This window comes from Spinacia oleracea, chromosome 2 (assembly GCF_020520425.1).
Source record: "Spinacia oleracea cultivar Varoflay chromosome 2, BTI_SOV_V1, whole genome shotgun sequence".
NCBI classification, from domain to species: domain Eukaryota; kingdom Viridiplantae; phylum Streptophyta; class Magnoliopsida; order Caryophyllales; family Amaranthaceae; genus Spinacia; species Spinacia oleracea.
Genome location: NC_079488.1, coordinates 84,980,099 through 85,002,940, shown reverse-complemented (window position 1 = coordinate 85,002,940; position 22,842 = coordinate 84,980,099). Strand labels below are relative to the sequence as shown.

At 40.2% G+C, this 22,842-nt stretch overlaps 1 protein-coding gene across 5 annotated transcripts in view; it reads left to right on the top strand.

Moving 5' to 3' along the window:
- Nucleotides 1–11,814, top strand: part of LOC110778159 (probable protein phosphatase 2C 62) — a 36,477-nt gene extending 24,663 nt beyond the window's left edge. Inside the window, exons 12-13 of one of the 5 annotated variants that reach the window (XR_008928143.1) lie at nt 10,456–10,910; nt 11,003–11,814. The gene's annotated coding sequence lies outside the window, so the exon portion shown is untranslated. Of the gene's footprint in view, nt 1–2,951; nt 2,970–7,707; nt 8,039–8,785; nt 10,166–10,455; nt 10,911–11,002 lie in introns of those variants that run through there. The other 4 variants (XR_008928142.1, XM_021982724.2, XM_021982721.2 and 1 more) reach the window with 4 other exon arrangements.
- The last annotated feature ends 11,028 nt before the right edge of the window (nt 11,815–22,842 follow it).

Sequence of the window (22,842 nt, the reverse complement as noted above, 5' to 3'; positions counted from 1 at the left end):
GTTAGCGACGAGCCGAAGGTGACTGCGGTGGTGCTGGGCTGGTGGTTGCTGGTTCGAACACAGAGCAGCAAGTGAGAAAGAGGGGAAGAGTAAGAATGAAGGAGAAGCAAGAAGAAGAGGGAGAGGGAGGAAGACGAAATTACCGAACGGAAGAGGAAGCTGGCGGTGGTTCGGCGAGGCTGGCGGCTGAGCAAAGGGAGGAAGAGGAAGCAGGTTCCACGAAATTGGGAGGATGAGGGTTGAGGGTTTTTGGTGCTTGATTTTCACGTGAAATTGAAAAGGGAATGGTTTTGGCTTTTGTTTCTTTTGTTTTACGTGAATTCAACAAGTGTGGGGAGTTTTGGGTTTATCTATTTGGGCTTTGTCAACTTGGGCTAGGAATTAGAATTGAGTTTGTTTGAATCCAAAACCGGTTATGATTATTTTCCAAATTCCAATGTATTTCGTAATTCAAATTCTTTTCAACATAAAATTCTAAAATCATTCTTGATTGCACAAACCGTTAAAATATTTAGGATATATTTAAATAAAATTAAATATACATTAAATATATAATAAAGTTCTAAAATCGTTAAATATTTAGAACGTAATTAAAATAAAATAAATATACGTTAATTATATATTTATTACTTAAAATTCATAAATTCTATTTAAATATAAATAATGTACGTTAATATATATTATAAAATTTATAAATTTACGGGGGATTACAATCTACCCCTCTTAAAAGAAGTTTCGTCCCGAAACTTGACACGAAATTTCCCACATTTTCCCCAAAAGCTTTTAACTTATTCTTACTAGAGAAGTACTTGTGCCACCTATGTGCACTCTTTTGCCAACTCAAAGCTGTTTGTGTTACTCATGAACACCTTTTCTTATGCGGAGAGTCTATTTGCTTTGCCTAAACTTGTAAAATTTGCTAAAATAAGCATACAAATGCATAAAAATGCCATAAAATAGGTAAAAAGCGCGAATTTCTATCGAATTCTACCCCCTTAAAGAAAACGAGTTACGCCCTCGTAACTCACATCCGGGAATAGCTAACCAAAATTCTCTTTCGACGAATTCTATTCTCAAAATTCCTATTTCATTAAAACTACTAACTTTAGACTTTTCACCAAAGATGACGAAACAAAAGAACAAGTCACCAGAATTAAATAATGCTTAACTTGTGCGGAGTTAATAGAAAAGTACCAGAATCTATATCGGCAGATCGTTCATCCTCATTCTGATTCATCATGTACAACTTTCCTGGAGCCTTATTCGGGTTGTTGTTATCATTTGCAGGCTTATTATAGTTCTCTTGATTGTTTTGTGCCCCTCCAGGCTTTGAATTTTGACCTCCAGACTGGTTAAACCTCACTTGGTTTCCACCTCCATTACTACTTTGTTCCTTTCTGTGTTTAGTGAAGCACTCATACTCCCTATGTCCCCTTTTTTGACAATAGTTGCAGGTCACTAATTCTCCTTTGCAGTTCTTACCAGGGTGATTGTTATTGCACATCTTGCAATGATGCACTCTCTCAGATGAGTTCGAGTTGTTGTGGTGCCCCTGATTGTTTCCTCCTTGGAAATTTCCATTTCCATTCCCATTTCCGTTTCTATTCCTTTTAAAGTTTTCTTGGTTACCCCCAGCATTAAAATCTTTTCTCTTTTCCCCAATTACCACAGTTTTCTTGTCCCTTCTAGACTGTAGCCCATAAATATGAGCAGCTCTCCCTTACACTATGTCTAAGGATGTAAAAGTTTCACCACACCCAGTTGAATTTCATCAGTCAGCCCCTGCTCAAACCTTTGAGCCTTTAGCTCCTCAGTAGCTACCACCTCAGGTGCAAACCTCGATAAAGTTATAAACTTGCTATAGTATTCAGCAATAGTCATATTCCCCATCCTAAGGTTGATAAACTCCTGCGCTTTCTGCTTTCTCATAAAAGGAGGATAAAACTTCCCCCTCAAGGCAACAATAAATGAATCCCAATTGAATCCCTCAACAGCACTTAGTCTAGTTCCATTTTCCTTCCACCAAAGGTCGGCTTCATCTTTTAGATATAGAACAGCTTGACTTACTCTCATACTCCCAGGGCAACTCACAGCCTCAAATAGTTTCTCAAATTCCCTAATCCAGTTTTCCAGGAAGGTAGGGTCTGCTTGTCCCTTGAAATACGGTGGCTTAACCTTAGAAAGTCTTTCAAACATTTCCCCTGCAGAATCGGGGCGCTCAGTTCTCTCTTGGGTTAGCTTTTCCGCTAAGAGGCGAATCGCAGCAGCTAGATCATTGTTGTTGGCCATTCTAGAACGCGACCTGCAATTAGTATACTCTACTTTAGGTTTGAAACGTCACCTATACGTTATCCCATACAATTTAATACTTGAATTGGCCATAAAGATCGCCTCAACCAACAATGTTCACATTAATACACATCATTTACGAAGGCACGACAATCGTCTGCAAATGTGCAACGATCGTCCACAAGATGCAATAATCATTAAAAAAAAAAATTCATCCTCAATAGTTCACGAAAGACATTCACACTGCACGTAAGGCATAACATTTTGAATTATATTGGTCATGAGGGTCTAGATTGGCCCTCACTTCCTTTATGTACTCATCATTTAATATTATTGTGGCAATTAAATTGATCCACAATTCACATTGAGTATGCAAACAATTAATCCATGACGTACTACCTAGAGGTTGGGGTATTATGGAATCCTCAAAATAGAATAAAGAACAATTCCTTGAAAACTTTAACTTTTATTGCTAACTCCATAGAGGTTTATTACATCCTTGAAAATAATAAAGAACATCTCAAACTTCAATAAACTTAAACCTTAAACAGTTGTAGCTTTGCTTGCTACTTATTCTTTAAAACATGAAAGAGCTAATTAACTATTTATGACTTCAAAATATTTGTGGCCTCTTGCCTAATCATTGCTCCTGAAACTTGCAGAGTGAAATTTAGATCTCAAGATCATCGAACTCTTCTTCAGGGTCTTCATCGGGGTCTTCCTCAGGGTTTGCATCTTCACCCATGTCTTCATCTTGATTAGGTTCACTTGCCATCTCATGTTCACTTTCGAGCTCTGCATCCGAATCACTAGAGATCTCAATGGTTGGCTCATGAGCCGCTGGGTTAGGATTCTCTGCCTCAACACCTACATTCTCATTCTCCACAGCTACATCATTTTCCTCTAGGTCATTATTTACACTAATTCCCATAGGTTCTTCTGTAACTGAATCCCCAACATGACTTCCTACGATTTTACCGTCTCTAAACCCACTTTCTGCCGCTTCAATAATGGTGGTCAGAATTTCTGAATCATATTTCCATCTACCATCCCAAGTCCCATACTTAGCCAAGTTTGGAGTTCCATTATCAGAATGCATGTCTTTAAACTTTTCCTTGAGTTCTAGGTATGGAAATTTGTTAGGTAAGCAATTAATGACAGTGGTTGCTATGATATCCTTTCTCATTAAGATAGGTTTCCCTTGAACTTTAGCATAATATTCACATCCAAACACAATTTTCTTCACGTAAATATCTGGGGTTTCTATATCAAGTTTCTCGAAGGATCCTATATTGGTATACTTGGAAAGAAACATTTTATTCCTGAAGTAAACAATTCAAGGTCTCACTAACGATTTTCCAGCCAAAACATAAACAAGGTTCAGTAATCGATAAGTTTGGTGGAATCAAACAATTCTTTATGTACTTGTAAATGTAACACTTAAACAATTAGCACATGCACATACATAACAATCAATTTCTTATCATTGACTAGCTACTAATGCACATATAATTCTATCTTATATGCCCTTCTTATACTACCCATCTCTCATAAACTAAAGCATTAGAATCATTTATATAACGAAATAAAAGAACGAAAATATAATAAAATTATAACGTAGAGTAATAACATAAATAAAAATATAACATAAATAAAATGAAATAAGTTAAGAAAATGCGTAGCGAATAAATTCGAGAATAAAGTTATTAATTCGAAAAGATTTATATTTCCTAATTAACGAATTCTAACTCTTGAAACAACTTTAAAAAAAATTGAACTCCTTCTTAAAAAAAATGTATTCATATTATTTTTATTTATTTGTTTGAATAATAAATAATAAGAAAAATAAAAATGTCCAAAGTATCACTTTAACTTGGAAAAATAATTTGATTTCGAACGTAAATAAGGAATATCGTATACTTTCAAACAAGGTAAAATGAAATCGGCCCCCCAAAAAAAAGTACCAATTTTTGAACACTATAATACATAGAATCTCGATTTTTAAGAAATTTATTTTAAATAGGCACCTAAAAATTTATTAAAATAAAACCTTAGCTTCTAGATACCACTTTGTAACACCCCGACAATTCTCTCTTTTCTAAAATAATCTTTTAACATAAAACGTAGAGAATTATCAAGGCATTATCGCCCGTGTGAAAACGTAACGGCTTATTCAGAATTTTGCAGCGGAAAACATAAAACTAACTTTAGGTTTATAAATAATCTATTACAGATTTAGTCCCCAAGAATCATCCAACGAAAATAAGGAAATATAAATAGTACGACAAGTTTAAAGTCCCAATTAACAAAACCAAGTTAACTTAGCAAATCAAAACTAAATACAAGCTCTCTATTCCCGATCCCAATGATGCAACATCTTCAAACCTGCAGATGGACAATGCTTATTGATCCTTAGAGACTGCTCACCAAAGATTGGGTCATCACAGGATCAATAAGGCATAGCCATGATTAACATGCACAAGCAAAAGCACGTAATCAGCAAAGCTGAGTACTACATACTAAATCAATAATAATCCTAACATGATTCTATTAAACGAACAATCCTAACATGGTACTAAATAAAACATAAGCAAGGATAATCAAGATATATTGACTTGAAAACTATATTTGACTGAACTAGACCTTTGTATCATTAACATTATTTTAATTGAAATAGTCAATGGACTGAGTTGTCTACTAGAAACTTCTTCTTCTTCACTAAGGAAGACGAGGTACGGGCGCGACTCCGTAAACCCCAATGACCTGCGATATCGAGGGACTTTTTAAATAAAAATAGAACCGGTGATCAATCCGGCCCCAGAAAAAGCCATAGGCTACCCATGACCCCAACTCCTGATTGTCCGTCACTTTAGACGTGCACAGTCTAAAGCTATTGCTATTCATTTTCACTTTACATGACTTAACTTTTAATACTTGGTTATGACTCATCAAACATAAATATTATATTCAACAAGTAAACGCAACTTCTTTTATCTTTGAATTAAACAAGTGATCACAGAGACGTCACACAAGACTTATTCCAATTAATTCAACCTTTCCTTTAATACTGATAAACCCCTCTATATGGGTATAAGGTTTCAACTTACTAAACAAGGTCCTCGGCCCTTATAAAGTAGTGAAAAGCTAAAAGGGAACACTGAACAATCGATCTGAATCAACATGTATAATAATCTAATGTTCCCAACCAACATGTTCGCATCAATCATCCATACCAACATGCTATAATTCTCATAACGAAATATATATGCTTAACATGTCCATCCAACAATATTAAACATGCACTTTCAACATAACCTAGTTCATCAACAATTTCAACATAACCAAGTTCCTCAATCGTTTCAACATAACGAAGTTCATCAATCATTTCAATATGGTTTCAACAAATCACACACATTCCAAGCACACAAGTATGTACGTACCTTGTGTAAACAAACTGATAGGCCACTTTAACGAATTCAAAAGTCACCCACAAAGAATTCTCCGCCTAAAATAATCAAGAAACGTATACCCAAATCAATTCCTAATAATTTACAGCAACACTAACGTATTCTAAACACATCCTAAACATGTTTAGAACATTCCCTAACATCGAAACTTAATTAATTAACTTCCTAGAATAGTGATTACTACACTAATGATCACCAATTATCATAAGCTCCAATAAAGCATCCCTTTTTAAAATTCCAGCAATATAAAATAGTTTACAACTTCGCCAAACCATAATTAATATGCTTAAAATCATAAAAACAATAACCTTGATAACTCACAAACATCATACCATGATTTTAAAACCTTAAAAATTCATGCTTTAATAATTAAAAATCATTATTTCAATGCAATCGCATAATCTGAAAATTGAATTTATTATTTAAACATAATATATAATCTGAAAATATAATTTAATCATAATAACTTATAATTTAAATTCAATAAACATGAATTAAATCACTAAACTAATTTAAAACCTTAACTCACATATTAATCAACCAAAACTGAAATTAATTAATTTACAATATCAATATCAAATCTGAAAATTATAATTTAGCTATAAAGATTAATAATTTAATTCAAGAAACATAAATTAAAATCAATAACTTAAATCAAAATATTTAAATAACTTAGGGTTTAAGAAATAACCAAAAAGGAGAGAAAGGAGAGTGCTGGCCGGCGGTGGTGCAGGCACGGCAGTGGTGGCGAGCTAGGAGACGCGGCTGGGCGCGGTGGAGGTTGCGGTTGGGCTGGTTGCCGAAGGTGGTGATGGCCCGCGTGGAGTAGTGACGAAACAGAGAGGAGAGAGAACGTGCTGGTCGACGATAGGGTTTCGCGGCGGCGAGCAGGGGTGGCGGAAAGAGGTTAGCGACGAGCCGAAGGTGACTGCGGTGGTGCTGGGCTGGTGGTTGCTGGTTCGAACACAGAGCAGCAAGTGAGAAAGAGGGGAAGAGTAAGAATGAAGGAGAAGCAAGAAGAAGAGGGAGAGGGAGGAAGACGAAATTACCGAACGGAAGAGGAAGCTGGCGGTGGTTCGGCGAGGCTGGCGGCTGAGCAAAGGGAGGAAGAGGAAGCAGGTTCCACGAAATTGGGAGGATGAGGGTTGAGGGTTTTTGGTGCTTGATTTTCACGTGAAATTGAAAAGGGAATGGTTTTGGCTTTTGTTTCTTTTGTTTTACGTGAATTCAACAAGTGTGGGGAGTTTTGGGTTTATCTATTTGGGCTTTGTCAACTTGGGCTAGGAATTAGAATTGAGTTTGTTTGAATCCAAAACCGGTTATGATTATTTTCCAAATTCCAATGTATTTCGTAATTCAAATTCTTTTCAACATAAAATTCTAAAATCATTCTTGATTGCACAAACCGTTAAAATATTTAGGATATATTTAAATAAAATTAAATATACATTAAATATATAATAAAGTTCTAAAATCGTTAAATATTTAGAACGTAATTAAAATAAAATAAATATACGTTAATTATATATTTATTACTTAAAATTCATAAATTCTATTTAAATATAAATAATGTACGTTAATATATATTATAAAATTTATAAATTTACGGGGGATTACAGGAGCGGTGGTCGGCTCTGATACCATTGATACAGGACCACAGGAGAACCATCCCCAAAAGCTAGCTCAAGGGGAGGAGAGCCCATGATCCTATATAAACCCCACATCAGCCACCCATATGACCGATGTGGGACTTAAGTCCCATACCTTACAATGGACCGTAACAGCTTGAAGATGGGAGATTTGGGGTTTTGGTTTCAATTTTAAAAACTTTATAATTGCATGCATTAGTATAATGATCAAGGAACTATTGAGGAGGATGAAAATCTAACTAGAAATTGATGGGATTTTGGCTGCTTATATAATTAATTAATTTTTATTTTTATTTTTTTAGGAGAGAAAATGAAGGGATGAATGGTTGAAGGGTTGAAAAACAAGGTGGTGGAATAAGAGGGAGGCTACATCGCTGGTGGACAGCGGCACAATTACCCCATACCCGGGGTAAAATGGTAATTTCATCTCATGAGTTGAAAAGTCAAACAAAGTACTAAGTATCGGCAACAATGAGTAATTAGTACAACAATGACAGTATTTTAATACAACAATGACAGTATTTATGCAAACGATGACAATACTTATATAACACTTGTATACATACGTTTACCTATTCATTTAATATGCATCACTTTTATCCATTCATTTAAGTGGTCTCTTTACTTCTTATATTTCATTACAGTTGTATACATAATTTCCTTTTTTTGGGTGATTGTGACAGTATTTTAATACAACAATGACAGTATATACACAACAATGACAATACTTATATTACCGTTGACAGTATATAACAAGTTAGCAACACTTTTACCCACTTATTTAAGGGTGGGCCATGTTTTCAACTTTTTTTTTTAGGGTGGGTATGGGGTCCTTATTTCGCTGGTGACCAGCGATGTAGACAACCTCGTGGAATAATAAGATGATGGATGAAGACGGTGGGGTGGGGTGGGGTGGGGTGGAGTGGGTGGGTAAGTAAATACTTTTTATTTCACTTTTATGTTATCCTTTTTATTTATTAAAAAATAAATGTTTAATTCTTTATCTTTTTATGTTATGTCTTCTTTAATGCTTTAATAAAGAAAACTATTTAGATATTTAATTATTTAATATACTTGAATTAGATTTTTTTTTTAAAATCACCACCTTATTATTATTTCTTCTTCTTCTTTTGGTAAAAGTTGTATAATTATTTTCATGTTAGAGAGTTTCATTTTATTCCCTACAAAATATCCATATTTAATACTAACTCACCACAATTAAATATATCAATGTCCTTATTAGTCATTTTGTCATTCAAACAGCTATTACATATCAGCTATTTACCAAACACTTTTAAACAACCAGCTAATAGAAACAGCTAGTCAAAATCGCAAATACAATCCGCTACAACTAACCGCTAACCGTTGATTGTCAAACAGGGCCAATTTGTAATATCATCGCCAGTAATGTGCTAGAATTTTGATAAAAAATAGCATGCATACCGTCCGGTCCGGGGCCTTGCAAGGATGCATTTGCAGATAGCCAAGTGGACTTTCGCTTTAGAGAATGGCTTTTGAAGGGCAACATTGTCCTCCCCAGAAATGACTGGTCGAACGACTTCGAGCACTCTGTCACAAGCACTTGGGTTAGGCTCATTGGAGGCAAATAGCTGCGAGTAGAAGCTCTATACAATCTCTTCGACTTTCTCCTCATCCGACTGCCATACACAATTACCATCAAACAATACTTTAATCTCATTCTTGTATCTCCGTTGAGAAGCTTTATGTTGGAAGTATTTAGTATTTCGGTCCCCATCCTTAACTTCAGCCGATCGGGATCGAAGATACCAATACGTTTCTCGCGAGCTCCTCAAGAACCTTCTCAAGCCTCGTGCACTCGTCAATTGAGAATCAGAAACATAAAGTTCTTGAGCTTTTTTCAATTGTTTATCAGCATCCATAATTTTCTTAGACAAGTCGTCAAACTTGCCCTTACCCCACCCAGAAAGTGTTGTTGCCATCATACAAAAACGCTCCTCAATCGAGCCACCAATAGAAGCCATCTAGGCCTCTCTTACTACTCCTTCGCAGGCTTCATCAAGCAGCCAGCCCATTTCGAATTTAAGTCCTTCTTTGTTTTTCTCCTCTTCTTCCTTCTGTTGTGATAGTCTTCAAACCCCAAAAGACTTGGGGTATGGTCTGATTTGAAGTGGACTAAGTGTTTAAGCACTGCACCTAGGAAGCAAGCACACCAATTGTGGCTGCCTACAAAACGGTTAAGGCGCTCGCGGACGCACGTTTGAGCAGTGAGACCATGCCCCCAAGTATACACTCCCTCCTTTTCATCATAGCTTAGGATCTCATTAAAGTCGCCCCCTATCAAGATAGGGATACTCATATTTGCACATAGATCACGAACAAGGGCCCAAGTCTTGGCTTCGCTAGACGAGTCAAGACATCCATAAATGGCCATGAAAAACCATTTGCCAACTTTATGCTCAATATAACCTGCAATTGATTATTAGAAAATCAACTTTTCCCCTCTCTAATACAGACATAATCCCCCTGCTCTTCCAACACTGCTCACCTCTAGAGAATTAGAGAATCCCAGTTGAGACTTCATATTCTCCGTGATTGATTTGTTCACCTTAGTTTCCGACAAAAACACTATGTCGGGGGCATTCAAATTGATCCAAAAAATCCCACAGCTCCTTCTTAGGCGAGCGATACACCATCTCCTTAAGAGCGTAAATTGACAGAGGATTGCCCATACCTCAGCAGTTCCAACATAGAGTACTCATTCTGAGGGGCAGGGTTGGTGCACGCCAACCTTCGCCATACTAGTCGAGTCCGACAAAGCCACAGGGATGTTCCTAAAACGTTTCCCACCTGACCACCTTATCTTCATCTACTTCCATTTCAGATACATACTGGCATAGCGTTTCAGGAATATCCCTGTGGATTTGTCGGACTCGACTAGTATGGCGAAGGTTGGCGTGCACCTGAAACGCTATGCCCATAGTATCTACTATGTTTCGACCTATGGGCATTATTGGTAGCCCAATACTTGTTTTTGCACGAACTAACTTGGTCCACTTCTTTTTCTCCAGCCCAGATTCAGGCATGGGAGGGGAAGGGAGAAGTGGAGTCTCACTTGGCACAAGAGTGCTTTTGATTTGTGGCTGATACAACAAGGGTTCGCATCCAAATATGCATGCACCAAAATGGGAGATGATCCCCCAACTTTGCCAAGAGAGGCCATTACCTGGAGGGGGATGAACCTTGGGCGCGACAGTCAGCTCAACGGGCACAGGTTTGGAGATGGGTGGCACTGAAAGGTGCGCTTGACGAACACCCTCCAAACAATCAGTGGGAATGACTTCAATCTTCGACCAATCAGGCATACGCCATCCTCAATCCCTTTGGCACCCTTCCTTCTCCCTTACTCAGCTCGAATTTCCCAGGGCCAAGCCACTAGACGAGGTTGCCTTCGGAGAGGAGAAAAAGAGTCTCTTGTCTACACTTGGGGGCCCGAGTCTCACATCTCCATGGTGTTTGTAGCTCGGTAAGTGGGGTTTATCTTTGTTCATCGACATCATCCACTTCTTCAGTTTTTCCCGCTGTACAAAGGATTAAAATTGTTCCTATTTGTTGCAGAAGCTTTAAGGTTTGGACCATAACCATATTGATAGACAATAGCATTGCTCCCCTTCGGAACCTCGTTATGGTACTGGCATTCTTTATCCATGTGCTCTAGGCGACCACAGTAGAAGCACAAATCACCACATCGCTCATACTTGACATCTACCAATTTAGATAACCATCTGCCAGTCGAGATCATAACAACCCGCCTTAGAGGTTTATCTATTTCCGAGAGAACTTCGATTCGCTTCTCCTCCTCCCTTCCCAGCGAATCGGAGTCATCGTAGTCAATAAAACTGCCAAAATCCTCACCTACATCATACGCCACATTGATATTACGCAAATTAAAAGGAACATCAATCAATCGAATCCAGAAGGGAGCTTTATCAAACACTACATTAGAAGGTTGTTCATTGCCATTGATGTCGTTAGCAAAAGAACTTGATCCTTAAAAGTCCAAGGGCACCCATACATGACTCTCTCTCCTTATCTGCACTGCTAAAGAACCGAAAATCAAACAAGTTTGAGTCAACCGAGCAGATTGCAACCACATCCTTTAGACTCCATAATGATGTTAGGGCGTGCTTTAGGGCCTCGAAATTATAAGGTTTTTCAGTCAATTAATATACTAATATTTGATTTTGCATAATTAGCATTTTTAAAATAAAAAATTGGCAGCATGAAATGTGTTCTTTTATACTACGTACTTTATTGGAGTCTTGGAGGTATTAGTCTTGGAGGTATTTTGTTTTTAGATTGATTGTGTTTACATTGTAACATAAATATTGTGCTTAAATTTATAATGGTGACATAAAGATTGTGCTTATAATTGTAACATAAATAGTGCACTTAAAATTAAATGCATCATATTTTTATCAAATTTCAATTGCTATTTTTACCAAACACTTATATCCGATCCTTTTCTTTGAAGTTCCCTAAACCACCAAAAGGTGCGTATATTGTATTTTTAATTTTGTAGAAAAGTATATAAACTTTTGTCATTGTTATTAATATACGGTTTATCAATTCCTCAAATGGTAATTAGTGTGTATAATTATCTTATTAAATATGCCGCGTTGAATATGATTATTAATTTCTCAAATGGTAATTAGTGTTTGAATATGATTATAATGGTAATTAGTGTTTGATTAAGATTCGTAATTTTTATTGTATTTACAATTTTAATCGCTAGTTTTGCCAAAAATCATATTATGAACCTCTACTTTGACAGCTAGTCGAGGTCGTAACCACTACCGCTAAGTTTGCTGAATATGGCTATAATTTCTAGCGTTTGGTATAATATACCAAAACGTTACTTCAAACTCTGGCCGCTACTCTAGTTTCTGCCTTAACAAATACTCATAATTTTTTCTATTAGTGTTATGACCAAATCAAAACTCTACCCAATATTCTAAATGCAACCACCGAACATGTAAATTATGAGATATACACTGGTGCACCGTGCACCCAAGGACGTTTTTATGTTCGTGGGTGATCCCTCTCATATTTTCTTTTTACATGTAAGGAGAAAATGTAAAAGGGAGCACCGTGCACCCGGGTGCACCTAATATGTTCTACACCGAACAGGGTCTTAGGTTATTTATGGTGATTATTGTTGTGGGCAAAATTACCATGCCTTCGTGTACCAATGAGGATGTGACACATGGCACGTATTACGCCCCCTAAGCAGAAACCATACGAAGTCTACTCCGGAGCATGAGTATTAATCTAGGTATCTACAATATATGTGTATTTGTATTTAAGTGTGTATAAATGTATGTATTATACCTATACCTGGAAAGGGGCTTAATTAGTATGTATCCCAAGTGAATGACTAAGCACAATAGGCCCAAATAGCCCACTATTGCCAAAAGGGGCCGAAGAATTGTAAGGAGAAAGGACACATGTCCTCCTCCCATACCCCAGCCAATCATGTAAAGGGAATATTAGGTCATTCCCACAAAAATCTAGTACTATAAATAGTCCCACTTCCCTAGAAAAAGGGGGCACAATCAATACATTCAAGAGCAATTGCTGCTCTGCCTTCTCTCTACTTTCTCACTCTATAAAAATACAATCTTGTGAAATCTTTAAAAGTTACCGGAAAACCTCCAAGGTATCTCACCGGAAAAACCCCACAACATTTGGCGCCGTCTGTGGGGAGGTACGGTAACATGGAAGATCAACGACAGGACAACGATACTGGGCGGCCTACGCGAGTAGAGCGGCCACCCCTCGAAAGAGAAATGCCGACTGAACATCATACGCCGGCCACGAGAATCACTGGAGATGCCGCGCGTATATTTGCGGCCGAGCACACCCCTCGTCACGCTGCCGAGGTAGAGGTGCTCAGCGAGGAGGACGACCAGGCCAATCGCACCCCTCCTGGAGGATACCTGGATCCTCGGGTGGATACGGTAATAGAGGAGAACCCTGATATGCCTGTATCTGTGGGTGCTCTTCGGGCTATTTTGGCTGAGTTCCAAGCTGATGTGGGAAAGACCGTTAATGCTGAGGTACAGAAGAGTATGTTGATCTACACCACTACTGTGGCTGCAAATCATGAGGGGCCGGCAAGCAATAGGCCAACACTTTCTTTGCGCCCCCCAAACGTCTGGACCAGGCTGACAGGCGAGGACCTGAGGAGACAGCCGCCAGCAAGTCAGCCCAATCAGGCAATGTCTTACCTACCACGCCGACTGCCACGGCGGCTGATCGGAGAAACGTCCCGAGGACGTGAGCAGCCACGCGCAGAGCAATTGCCTGACTCTGAGTCTGAACTTTCTGACACTGGGTCAACCCCCGTCATGCCGGATAGACCTCTCCCTCATCCAACTTATACGCATCTGAGCCGGGCGCGCCCAGGGGTCACCCGTCCAACCTGCCAAACTCGCGGACGCGAGTCTTCCCAGCGGGTACCCTACTCAAGGCGGCAAGATCCTGTGTATCACATTCAGGAGGGGGTGTCCAACATGGCCCTAGGGCACACCACCCCTTTTGCAGACTCCATCATGAGAGCCCCGAGGGAACCCAAAGTCAAGCCGCCCAACATTGATGCTTACGATGGGACCACAGATCCAGACATGCACCTCTTGGTTTACCGGCATCACATGTATGTCCAAGGAACGACTGACTCAACCTGGTGTAAGTATTTTCCGGGCACACTCAAAGGAGTAGCATCTAAGTGGTTCGAGAGACTTCCAGCTGGAACTATTCGCTCTTTTTCGGAGCTCGAGCTATTGTTCTCTACTCGGTTCATGGCTCACAAGGAAGAGAAGAAGACGAGCATGCATCTGAGTAGGATTCAGCAAGGGAAAGACGAGTCTCTGAGGAGTTATGTGAAGAGATTCAATCTAGAGGCAGGGCAAATTCCGGATTTGCCAGATGGTGTTGCATTCGATAACTTCATTCGAGGGCTTAAAAAGGGCTCTTTCAAGTTTGATCTGGTAAAGAAAAGCGTCCGAACAATGCCAGAAGTGCTGGATGAGGCCGAGGCCTTCATTCATGCAACAGAGATTTGCAGCGTCCCGAAAGATCCCAGAGGAAGTGATACCGCCGATCTAGCGGCAAAAAAGGAGAAATTCGAAAAGAAGAACCGGCCTAACGGGACGTGGGCTATTGCAAAAGAGTCAGACAGGGCCCCCGGAGCGGCAGGTCAGAAACGGTCCAGAACTTATGATCGGGAGCGATTTGAGTATAACACAGACATGTACACAATTCTGATGGACGTCGGGTCCAAATATGACATTGATCGTCCATTTCCCATGAAGTCGCCACCAGAAAGTAGGGACCCCAAACTGTACTGTCACTTTCACGGTGACATTGGGCATGACACCAATGAATGTAAGAGCTTGAAAGGGCATTGGACGGCCTAGCCACCAAGGGATTCTTAAAGAGTTATATCAGCAGGAACACGGGAGGTTCTGGCAAACCCTTCTACAAGAAAAATAAATCCCCTCCCTCGGAGGAAGATGGGAATCGTACCGACCCAGAGTGCGTAGCAGTCATCTCCGGAGGATTGGCCGCCGGCGGGCCGACCATGAGGGGCCAGAAGGATTATGCCAAGCGATTGGGGCAAGTGATGTTGTCCGGCAAGGCCACAGTTGACCCGTTTCCAAAAGTTGAAATCGGCGAGGCCGACCGTGGGAAAATCTCCACCCCGCATGACGATCCTTTGGTAATTGAGTTAAAAGTTGATAACCTGAGGGTTAGGCGTATTTTGGTTGATACAGGAAGTTCGTCGGACATAATTAGTCTAGAGTGCTTGAATCGGCTGCAACATGATTCCTCAAAGATTGAGAAAATCCACTATCCCATTATAGGCTTCGGAGGTAGTATCATCCACCCAGTCGGCATAATTACCCTTCCTCTGAGGATGGGAAATAAAAAGGAATCTCGACAAATGGACGTCCGTTTTCTCATAGTGAAAGACCTGACGGCATATAACATCATCTTGGGGCGTCCCACGTTGAATAGGGCAAAGGCTGTCATTGTGACTCATCTGATGCTTCTTAAGTTCATTTGTGACGATGGGAGTGTCAGCACTATACATGGTGACCAGCAACAAGCTAGAGATTGCTACCTAACCACCTTGAGTCCAGAAGCATGGGGGACGGGTGAAGAGAAAGGGACATCGAGCAACAAACGAAAATGTGGCGACACACAACCCAAGATCGTCAAAGAAACATTAACTATCTCAGCAGGGCACATGGAAGAGAGACGCCCAGAGCCTGTTGGGGCCCATTTCAATGTGGTATTAAACACAGATAAACCTGACAGAGTAGTGCCCATCGGGATTTCTCCTGACGACCCGCTGGCGGCAGAGTTGGTCCACCTTTTGAGAGAATTTGAAAATATCTTTGCTTTCACAGTGGACGAAATGCCGGGTATTGACCCTGCTGTGGCCGTCCATAAGCTGAATGTGGACCCAAACTTCAAACCGGTTCGTCAGAAGAAAAGGAACCATGGGGAAGATAGAAATCAGGCGGCAGCCGCGGAAATACAAAAGTTGATGGAGGCTGGGTTCGTCAGGCCTAGTCAGTACCCCGACTGGGTTGCTAACGTGGTCCTCGTCAAAAAACCTAATGGTACCTGGAGAATGTGTGTTGACTACACCAACCTCAATAAGGCATGTCCAAAGGACAGTTTCCCATTGCCCAAGATTGACCGGCTCGTCGACTCTACAGCAGGGCATGCTATGATGAGCTTTATGGATGCATACTCAGGGTTTCATCAGATTCCGTTGTGGCCTGACGACCAGGAAAAAACGTCATTTGTTACTGAACAAGGCCTTTACTGCTACAAAGTGATGCCGTTTGGGTTAAAGAATGCACCGGCCACCTTTCAGCGTCTTATTAACACTGTGTTCATTAAGCAGCTCGGCAGAAATATTGAAGCTTACATTGATGATATGATCGTAAAAAGTAAGCTGAGGGCGGCGCACATAACTGATCTCAGGGAGACATTTGAGACTATTCGAGCTTACAACATGAGATTGAATCCTAAGAAGTGTGTGTTCGGGGTGACGGCAGGCAAATTCTTAGGTTTCTTGATTGATGAAAGAGGAATCGAAGCCAACCCAGACAAAATCCAGGCAATAATTGATATGAGCTCACCAAAGACAGTGAAGGAGGTCCAGCGGCTCACAGGTTGCTTGGCCGCCCTGGGCAGATTCCTTTCCAGGGCTGGAGACAAGTGCCACTACTTTTTTAGGTATGTCAGAAAGAGGGCCAAGTTTGAATGGTCGGACGAGGCCGAGGCGGCATTGGCCAGACTAAAGGAGCACTTGCATACCTTGCCTCGTCTTGTTAGTCCCTTGCTAGGAGAGAATTTGTACATGTATCTTGCCGTGTCCGAGCACTCGTTGAGTGCCGTTCTACTGACAGAAAGGGAAGGAATACAGATGCCGGTATATTTTGTCAGTCATGTTCTTCAAAATGCTGAAGTTAGATACCCTACAGTGGAAAAAACTCCATGGCCAGTCATGTTCTTCAAAATGCTCTGTTCATGGCCAGCAAAAAACTCCGTCCTTATTTCTTAGCTCACAAAATAGTGGTCTACACAGATCAACCGCTCAAACTTCCCTTCACAAAGCTGGAGGCGTCAGGACGAATGCTGAATTGGGCAATAGAGCTGAACGCCTTTGATATCACCTATGAGCCGAGGAAAGCTGTCAAGGGGCAGGCATGTGCCGACTTTATTGTTGAAATGACGAGGCCTGACTTTGCCAAGAATACAAACACGGTGTGGACAGTGTATGTAGACGGCTCATCCACACAGAATGGATGTGGAGCTGGGATAATCGGTCACTCCCCAGAAGGAGACACTTTTGAGTATGCTATGCGATTTAACTTCCAGGCGTCAAATAATGAAGCCGAATATGAAGCCCTGCTTTGTGGCATTAAAATGTGTAAGGCGGCAGGCGCCGAGGAGATTGTAGCACTATCTGACTCCCAACTGATTGTGAGCCAAGTTAATGGGACCTACGAAGCTAGGGATCCGACTATGGTCAAATACATGCAGGCCGTCCATCAGGAAGTAGAGCCACTGAAAAGTTTTGAAGTAAGGCAAGTCCCTCGCTCGGAAAATAACCAAGCTGATGCCCTGTCAAAATTGGCAAGTTCCGCGTCTTGTGATACCCCTCGGCACGTGTTTTGGGAGGTAAAAGAGCACAGAAGTGTTGAGCAGATGGAGGTGGAAACTCTTGACAGAACGTCCACATGGATGGATGACATAGTAAACTTCAAAATGAATGGAGTCTTGCCCGAAGACTCAAGGGAAGCGGCAAAACTTCAGAAGAAATGCTCTTGGTTTGAAATGTGGAACGGCACCCTCTATAAAAAGGCCTACTCCCGTCCTTTGTTAAGATGTGTAACACCTGAGAAGGGGCAGGAAATTCTAGAAGACCTTCATCAGGGGTTGTGCAGCTCGCATATTGGTGGAAGGGCTTTGGCTGAAAAGGCACTTCGAACCGGCTATTACTGGCCGACTCTTAAGGAGGACGCAATTTCACTGGTCAAGAAGTGTGACAAAGCCAGCGTTTTTCTCACCTAATACACCAACCGGCACGAGTTCTGACGCCCATTACAAGCCCAATTCCATTTGCTAAATGGGGGATGGATCTTCTAGGCCCATTTACGGCTGCACCAGGAGGAAGGCGTTATGTCATCGTTGCTGTAGATTACTTCACCAAATGGGTGGAGGCAGAAGCGCTCAAAAACATAAAAACTACTGATGTGAGAGCATTCATTTGGAAGAACATCATGACTCGCTTTGGGATTCCACAGGCTATCGTCTTCGATAATGGGCCCCATGTAATCCCCCGTAATTTTATACATTTCAGTTATATATTTTAACGTATATTTAATATATTTAAATAAAGATTTATGAATTTTGGAAATGAATATATAGTTAACATATATTTAGTTATTACATTTTAATATTTTCAACGATTTACGAAATCGAAAATGATTTTAGAATTTTAAGTTGAAAAGAATTTGAATTAAGAAAATTGATTGAATTTAGAAAACGATCCTATTCAGTTTTGGACTCGAATCATAAAAGCTAAATCCTAAGTCTAGCCCACTTGAAAAGCCCAAACCATTAAAAACCCAAAAGAACTCAAACCCTCACCCAAAACAAATTCACGTAAAAAAAGAAAAATCAAAGCCTCCTCTCCCTCCTTCAACTCCACGTACAGCATCCTCACTGCAGTTTTCTCTCCTCCCTTCGTCCGCCGCTTCTGCCAAGCCGCCGGACAACCATCACCGCCGGTAACTTCTTTCTTCTTCTCCTTCTTCCTTTTCCTTTCCTGTTTCTTTCTTTCTTCCTTGCGATTTCTCCCCTCCTTAATGTTATGTCTTCGCACAGCCACCGCAAACAGCACCATCGTGTGCCGCCGTCGCACAGCCCAGCCGCAAGCCACCTCCGTGCGCCGGCCAACTCCCTCTCCTCCTTCTTGAATTGGTTACTTTCTTAAACCCTAAGTAACTAATTATTTTAAATAAAAGTTGTTAATTTAAATTATGTTCTTGATATTAAATTTATAATTTTTATGGCTTGAACATGATTTTCAGTTTTGGGTTGCTAATTATAAACGAATTGTTTCAGTTTTGGGTTAATTAAATATTGAGTTAGGGTTTATTCATGATGTATTAGTTTGAATTAAGTTTCTTGAATTAAAGTTAGGAGTTTTGTGATTTAAGTTATAAATTTCAGATTTTTGCAAATTATATAATAAAGTTATTAATTTTCAGATTATCAAATTACTTTGAAATATTAATTTTGATTGTTTCAAGTACGAAATTCAAGGTTTTTATGAGTTTTAATCACGATAGGTTGAGTATGGATCATTGAATTGGTTGTGTTGAGATACTAGGAACGTAGATTGACCATGGTGAAGCTTTTAAATGAAATTATATTGCTGAAAATTTAAAGTACGATGTTTGCAAAAAGTTTTCAACGAATTTCAGTCACTAGTTCAATAATTATGATGCTAGGAAATCAAATGTTTAAGTTTTGATATTGGGGAGAGCTCTAAATATGTTTAGGATGCATTTAGAATGCTTTATTATGGTTACCAATGATTAGAAATTGATTGGTATTACTTGTTGGTTGTTTTAGGCGGAGAATTCTCTTTAGGCGACTTTTGAAAGTGTTAAGGTGGCCTATCAGTTTGTTTACACAAGGTACGTACATACCTGTGTGCCTGGAATGTGTGCTAATTGTTGAAACCATGTTGAATCTTGTTGTTGAACTTGGTTATGTTGATATTATTGTTGAACTTGGTGATGTTGATATTATGGACGAACTGGGTTATATTGAATGTGCATGTTTAATACTGTTGGACAAACTTATTGAACTTATTTTGCACTATAAGAACTGTAACATGTTAGTATGAATGTTTGATACAAACATGTTGGTTGGGAACACTAGATTATTCTATATGATTGGGTTGGATCAATTGGTTGTTGTTCCCTTTCTATCTTTTCACTACTTTATAAGGGCGGAGGACCTTGTTTAGTAAGTTGAAACTTTATGCCCATATACAGGGTTGCTCATGGTTAAAGGAAAGGTTGGTTAAGTTGGAATGAGTCTTGATTGATGCTTTTATGATCACTTACTTAATTCCAAGATAAAAACAGTTGTGAACAAATGTGAATTGTCTGTCTTATGTAATGGTTGAGTCATAACGGAATCTCAATTTGTAAATCATGTAAAGTGAAACTGAATAGCAATAGCTTTAGACTGTGCACGTCTGAAGTGACGGACAAACAGGAGTTGGGGTTCATGGTGGTAGCCCATGGCCTTTTCTGGGACCGGATTGATCACCGTGTCCTATTTTTATTTAAACGTTCCTCGATATCGCAGGTCACTGAGGTTACGGAGTCGCGCCCGTACCTCGTCTTCCTTAGTGAAGACTTCTGGATGGTCAACTCGGTCCATTGTCTATTTCAACTAAAATAATATTATGGTTATTAAGCCTAGCTTAGTCTAGTCAAGTATAATCGTCAAATTATTATGTTTTGTCTGTCCTTACTTATATTTATTAGTATCATGTTAGGGTTGTTGGTTTGATAGTATCATGCTAGGATTGTTGTTGTTTTAGTATGTAGTACTCAGCTTTGCTGATTACGTGCTTTGTTTGTGTGTGTTGATCATGGCTATGCCTTATTGATCCTGTGATGACCCATCTTTGGTGAGCAGTCTCTAAGGATCAATAAGCGTTGCCCATCTACAGGTTTGAAGATGATGCATCATTGGGATCGGGATTAGAGAGCTTGTAGTTCTATTCGTTTAATTAAGTGATTTAATTTGTTAACTTGGATTTGAAATTTGTCGTACTATTCGTATTTCCTTAATTCAGTTAATTGGTTTGGACCTAATATGTAATAGATTATTTATGAACCTAAAAGTTAGTTTTATGTTTTCCGCTGCAAAATTCTGAATAAGCCGTAACGTTTTCACACGGGCGATAATACTTTGATAATTCCCTACAGTTATATTTAAAAAGAGGTTATTTTAGAAAATGGGAATTGTTGGGGTGTTACACCCCAGTTTGAGACGCCTAAGTTGAAAGAGTGGCTGGCAGATCACGGCATACACACTTGTTTTGCATCAGTCGGACGACCCCAAGCCAATGGTCAGGTTGAGGCGTTCAACAAAATTATCTCCGAAGGAATGAAAAAGAAGCTTGACGAAGCCAAAGGTCTATGGGCTGATGAGCTGCCAAATGTCTTATGGTCCATCCGCACCACGGCTAAGAATTCAACCGGTGAAACACCCTTCTTGCTAGCCTATGGCGCCGAGGCTGTCCTACCCATAGAAATGTGTGAACCAACGTTGAGAGTCATGCTGTATGACGAAAATGCTAACTGGGAGACAATGAAAGCAGCCTTGGACTTCCTGCCCGAGGTTAGAGGAAATGCAGCGCTCAGACAACAGCTGTACAAGATAAGGATGGCAAGAGAATACAACAAGAGAGTCTCTAATAGAGTGCTCAAAGTGGGAGATTTTGTCCTCAGGAAAATGGAGTCCACAGGACGAGCAAATGAACAGGGTAAGCTGACGCCCACTTGGGAGGGACCTTATGAGATCTATGATGAGGTTAGAGATGGAACCTACCGCATTCAAGACATGCAAGGCCGGCCTATTTTGCGCACTTGGAATGCCGACAATCTCAAGAAGTATTTCTTCTAGATATGTGCTAAGCTTTGTCTTACTTACCACGATCCATTGCCCAAGGGGCGGCCTCTAATGGTCATAGTAGGGTAGTAATCACTTTTGTAACCGGCTAAATTCGCCTTGCAAAGTTATAAATAATACTACTCTATGTGTCTCGTAATATTTATTGCTCGCACAATGAATATAAAAATGTACACTCCAATGCATAACCAAAGCCTAATTGTATGACGGCCTGAGAAGTGGCCCAGATTAGCAAAAACTCTCAGCAAGACTAATTGTTTGAAGCCTAAGAAGTGGCCCAGATTAGCACCAAGTTGTAGGCTGATCACCTATCCAACTCCCTTCCCAGTATAGCAAGCCGCTGGCCAACCAGTACGGCATAGTAAGTGCCAGCGGCACAAATAAACTTAAATGATAAGTTATTTGTTCAAAAGCCCAGCGGCATGAACAACTTTGAAACATAGGTTGTTTGCTCAATAGCTCAGCGGCACAAATAACCTTAAATCATAGGTTGTTCGCTCAAAAGCTCAGCGGCATGAACAATTTTAAATCATAGGTTGTTCGCTCAAAAGCTTAGCGGCATGAACAATTTTGAAACATAGGTTGTTTGCTCAAAAGCTCAGCGGCACCAATAACTTTAAGACAAAGGTTGTTTGCTCAAAAGGGCGGCGGCACGAACATTTGGCCGTCCAGTCCATTTGACGAGCATGTCTAGCGGCAATCATACCTATTGATTGACTTGCGTCAATCAATATCGTTATAGACACGCTCGCCAAAGAAAACGACGACCACAGTGGTGCCTAGCACATGCTCAGTTGCCAGCGGCACCAATAACTTTGAAACAAAGGTTGTTTGCTCAAAAGGGCGGCGGCACGAACATTTGGCCGTCCAGTCCATTTGACGAGCATGTCTAGCGGCAATCATACCTATTGATTGACTTGCGTCAATCAATATCTTTATAGACACGCTCGCCAAAGAAAGCGACGACCACAGTGGTGCCTAGCGCATGCTCAGTTGCCAGCGGCACCAATAACTTTGAAACAAAGGTTGTTTGCTCAAAAGTGCGGCGGCACGAACATTTGGCCGTCCAGTCCATTTGACGAGCATGTCTAGCGGCAATCATACCTATTGATTGACTTGCGTCAATCAATATCGTTATAGACACGCTCGCC